A 6,141-nucleotide genomic window follows, 5' to 3' on the forward strand; every position below is an offset into this window, starting at 1 on the left:
TGGTAATCTTGCAACCTGAGTTCAGTAATAGGTTGTAGTTTCATCCAATCTGATATATTTCACACCTCAAATCCCACCTGGACGAGAACATCGGGTTTGTATATGGTAATCTTGCAACCTGAGTTCAGTAATAGGTTGTAGTTTCATCCAATCTGATATATTTCACACCTCAAATCCAACCTGGACGAGAACATCGGGTCTGTATATGGTAATCTTGCAACATGAGTTCAATAATAGGTTGCAATTTCATCGAATCTGGTACATTTCATACTTCAAATCCCACCTGGACGAGAACATCGGGTATGTATATGGTAATCTTGCAAACCGAGTTCAGTAATAGGTTGCATTTTCATCCAATCTGATATATTTCAAACCTAAAATCCCACCTGGACGAGAACGTCGGGTCTGTATATAGTAATATTGCAACATGAGTTCAGTAATAGGTTGCAGTTTCATCCGATCTAATACATTTCACACCTCAAACCCCACCTTGACGAGAACATTGGGTATGTATATGGTAATAGGTTGCAGTTTCATCCAATCTAATATATTTCACACCTTAAACCCCACCTTGACGAGAACGTCGGGTCTGTATATGGTAATCTTGAAACATGAGTTCAGTAATAGGTTTCAGTTTCATCCGATCTAATACATTTCACACCTCAAATCCCACCTGGACGAGAACAACGGGTCTGCATATGGTAATCTTGCAACCTGAGTTCAGTAATAGGTTGTAGTTTCATCCAATCTGATATATTTCATGCCTCAAATCCCACCTGGACGAGAACATCGGGTATGTATATGGTAATCTTGCAACCCCAGTTCAGTAGTAGGTTGCATTTTCATCCAATCTGATATATTTCAAACCTCAAATCCCACCTGGACGAGAACATCGGGTATGTATATGGTAATCTTGCAACCTGAGTTCAGTAATAGGTTGCAGTTTCATCCAATCTGATATATTTCATACCATAAATCCAACCTTGACGAGAACATCGGGTCTGTATATGGTAATAGTTTGCAGTTTCATCCAATCTGATATATTTCACACCTCAAATCCCACCTGGACGAGAACAACGGGTCTGTATATGGTAATCTTGCAACCTGAGTTCAGTAATAGGTTGTAGTTTCATCCAATCTGATATATTTCATGCCTCAAATCCCACCTGGACGAGAACATCGGGTATGTATATGGTAATCTTGCAACCTGAGTTCAGTAATAGGTTGCATTTTCATCCAATCTGATATATTTCAAACCTCAAATCCCACCTGGACGAGAACATCGGGTCTGTATATCGTAATCTTGCAACCTGAGTTCAGTAATAGGTGGCAGTTTCATCCAATATGATATATTTCACACCTCAAATCCCACCTGTACGAGAACATCGGGCCTGTATATAGTAATATTGGAACATGAGTTCAGTAATAGGTTGTATTTTCATCCAATCTGATATATATCAAACCTCAAACCCCACCTTGACGAGAACGTCGGGTCTGTATATGGTAATCTTGAAACATGAGTTCAGTAATAGGTTGCAGTTTCATCCGATCTGATACATTTCACACCTCAAATCCCACCTGGACGAGAACATCGGGTTTGTATATGGTAATCTTGCAACCTGAGTTCAGTAATAGGTTGTAGTTTCATCCAATCTGATATATTTCATACCTCAAATCCCACCTGGACGAGAACATCGGGTCTGTATATGGTAATCTTTTAACATGATTTCAATCATAGGTTGCATTTTCATCCAATCTTATATATTTCACACCTCAAACCTCACCTAGACGAGAACATCGGGTCTGTATATGGTAAACTTGCAACATGAGTTCAGTAATAGGTTGTAGTTTCATCCAATCTGATACATTTCACACCTCAAATACCACCTGGACGAGAACATCGGGTCTGTATACGGTAATCTTGCAACATGAGTTCAATAATAGGTTGCAGTTTCATCCAATCTGATACATTTCATACTTCAAATCCCACCTGGCCGAGAACATCGGGTATGTATAAGGTAATCTTGCAACATGAGTTCACTAATAGGTTGCAGTTTCATACAATATGATACATTTCACACCTCAAATCCCACCTGGACGAGAACATCGGGTCTGTATATGGTAATATTGTAACCCGAGTTCAGTAATAGGTTGCAGTTTCATCCAATCTGATATATTTCACACCTTAAATCCCACCTGGACGAGAACATCGGGTATGTATATGGTAATAGTTTGTAGTTTCATCCAATCTGATATATTTCACACCTCCAATCCCACCTGGATGAGAACATCGGGTCTGTATATGGTAATCTTGCAACATGAGTTCAATAATAGGTTGCAGTTTCATCCAATCTGATACATTTCATACTTTAAATCCCACCTGGACGAGAACATCGGGTATGTATATGGTAATCTTGCAACCCGAGTTCAGTAATAGGTTGCAGTTTCATCCAATCTGATATATTTCAAACCTCAAATCCCACCTGGACGAGAACATCGGGTTTGTATATGGTAATCTTGCAACCTGAGTTCAGTAATACGTTACATTTTCATCCAATATGATATATTCACACCTGAAATCCCACATGGACGAGAACATCGGGTATGTATATGGTAATCTTGTAACCTGAGTTCAATAATAGGTTGTAGTTTCATCCAATCTGATATATTTCACACCTCAAATCCCACATGGACGAGAACATCGAGTCTGTATATGGTTATCTTGTAACATGAGTTCAATAATAGGTTGCAGTTTCATCCAATCTGATACATTTCATACTTCAAATCCCACCTGGCCGAGAACATCGGGTATGTATAAGGTAATCTTGCAACATGAGTTCACTAATAGGTTGCAATTTCATCAAATTTTATATATTTCACACCTTAAACCTCACTGGACGAAAACATCGGGTCTGTATATGGTAATATTGCAACATGAGTTAAGTAATAGGTTGCAGTTTCATCCAATCTGATATATTTCACACCTCGAATCCCACCTTGACGAGAACATTGGGTATGTATATGGTAATAGGTTGCAGTTTCATCCAATCTGATATATTTCACACCTCAAATCCCACCTGGACGAGAACATCGGGTCTGTATATGGTAATCTTGCAACATGAGTTCAATAATAGGTTGCAATTTCATCCAATCTGGTATATTTCATACTTCAAATCCCACCTGGACGAGAACATCAGGTATGTATATGGTAATCTAGAAAACCGAGTTCAGTAATAGGTTGCATTTTCATCCAATCTGATATATTTCAAACCTAAAATCCCACCTGGACGAGAACGTCGGGTCTGTATATAATAATATGGCAACATGAGTTCAGTAATAGGTTGCAGTTTCATTTAATCTGATATATTTCACACCTCAAACCCCACCTTGAAGAGAACGTCGGGTCTGTATATGGTAATCTTGAAACATGAGTTCAGTAATAGGTTGCAGTTTCATCCGATCTGATACATTTCACACCTCAAATCCCAGCTGGACGAGAACAACGGGTCTGTATATGGTAATCTTGCAACCTGAGTTCAGTAATAGGTTGTAGTTTCATCCAATCTGATATATTTCATGCCTAAAATCCCACCTGGACGAGAAAATCGGGTATGTATATGGTAATCTTGCAACCCCAGTTCAGTAGTAGGTTGCATTTTCATCCAATCTGATATATTTCAAACCTCAAATCCCACCTGGACGAGAACATCGGGTCTGTATATGGTAATCTTGCAACCTGAGTTCAGTAATAGGTTGCAGTTTCATCCAATATGATATATTTCACACCTCAAATCCCACCTGTACGAGAACATTGGGTTTGTATATAGTAATATTGGAACATGAGTTCAGTAATAGGTTGCAGTTTCATCCAATCTGATATATATCACACCTCAAACCCCAACTTGACGAGAATGTCGGGTCTGTATATGGTAATCTTGAAACATGAGTTCAGTAATAGGTTGCAGTTTCATCCGATATGATACATTTCACACCTCAAATCCCACCTGGACGAGAACATCGGGTTTGTATATGGTAATCTTGCAACCTGAGTTCAGTAATAGGTTTTAGTTTCATCCAATATGATATATTTGATACCTCAAATCCCACCTGGACGAGAACATCGGGTCTGTATATGGTAATCTTTTAACATGATTTCAATCATAGGTTGCATATTCATCCAATCTGATATATTTCACACCTCAAACCTCACCTGGACGAGAACATCGGGTCTGTATATGGTAATCTTGCAACATGAGTTCAGTAATAGGTTGTAGTTTCATCCAATCTGATATATTTCACACCTCAAATCCCACCTGGACGAGAACATCGGGTCTGTATACGGTAATCTTGCAACATGAGTTCAATAATAGGTTGCAGTTTCATCCAATCTGATACATTTCATACTTCAAATCCCACCTGGCCGAGAACATCGGGTATGTATAAGGTAATCTTGTAACATGAATTCACTAATAGGTTGTAGTTTCATACAATGTGATACATTTCATACCTCAAATCCCACCTGGACGAGAACATCGGGTCTTTATATGGTAATCTTGCAACCCAAGTTCAGTAATAGGTTGCAGTTTATCCAATCTGATATATTTCACACCTTAAATCCCACCTGGACGAGAACATCGGGTATGTATATGGTAATAGTTTGCAGTTTCATCCAATCTGATATATTTCACACCTCCAATCCCACCTGGATGAGAACATCGGGTCTGTATATGGTAATCTTGCAACATGAGTTCAGTAATAGGTTGTAGTTTCATCCAATCTGATATATTTCACACCTCAAATCCCACCTGGACGAGAACATCGGGTCTGTATACGGTAATCTTGCAACATGAGTTCAATAATAGGTTGCAGTTTCATCCAATCTGATACATTTCATACTTCAAATCCCACCTGGCCGAGAACATCGGGTATGTATAAGGTAATCTTGCAACATGAGTTCACTAATAGGTTGCAGTTTCATACAATATGATACATTTCACACCTCAAACCCCACCTTGACGAGAACATCGGGTCTGTATATGGTAATCTTTTAACATGATTTCAATCATAGGTTGAATTTTCATCCAATCTGATATATTTCACACCTCAAACCTCACCTGGACGAGAACATCGGGTCTGTATATGGTAATCTTGCAACATGAGTTCAGTAATAGGTTGTAGTTTCATCCAATCTGATATATTTCACATCTCAAATCCCACCTGGACGAGAAAATCGGGTCTGTATATGGTAATCTTGCAACATGAGTTCAGTAATAGGTTGTAGTTTCATCCAATCTGATATATTTCATACCTCAAATCCCACCTGGAAGAGAACATCGGGTATGTATATGGTAATCTTGTAACATGATTTCAATCATAGGTTACAGTTTCATCCAATCTGATATATTTCACACCTCAAACCTCACCTGGACGAGAACATCGGGTCTGTATATGGTAATCTTGCAACATGAGTTCAGTAATAGGTTATAGTTTCATCCAATCTGATATATTTCACACCTCAAATCCCACCTGGACGAGAACATCAGGTCTGTATACGGTAATCTTGCAACATGAGTTCAATAATAGGTTTCAGTTTCATCCAATCTGATACATTTCATACTTCAATTCCCACCTAGCCGAGAACATCGGGTATGTATAATGTAATATTGCAACATGAGTTCACTAATAGGTTGCATTTTCATACAATATGATACATTTCACACCTCAAATCCCACCTGGACGAGAACATCGGGTCTGTATATGGTAATCTTGCAACCCGAGTTCAGTAATAGGTTGCAGTTTCATCCAATCTGATATATTTCACACCTTAAATCCCACCTGGACGAGAACATCGGGTATGTATATGGTAATAGTTTGCAGTTTCATCCAATCTAATACATTTCATACTTCAAATCCCACCTGGACGAGAACATCGGGTATGTATAAGCTAATCTTGCAACATGAGTTCAGTAATAGGTTGCAGTTTCATCCAATCTGATACATTTCATACCTCAAATCCCACATGGACGAGAACATCGGGTATGTATATGGTAATCTTGCAACCTGAGTTCAGTAATAGGTTGTAGTTTCATCAAATCTTATATATTTCACACCTCAAATCCCACCTGGACGAGAAAATCGGGC

This window comes from Papaver somniferum, chromosome 11 (genome assembly GCF_003573695.1).
Source record: "Papaver somniferum cultivar HN1 chromosome 11, ASM357369v1, whole genome shotgun sequence".
NCBI classification, from domain to species: domain Eukaryota; kingdom Viridiplantae; phylum Streptophyta; class Magnoliopsida; order Ranunculales; family Papaveraceae; genus Papaver; species Papaver somniferum.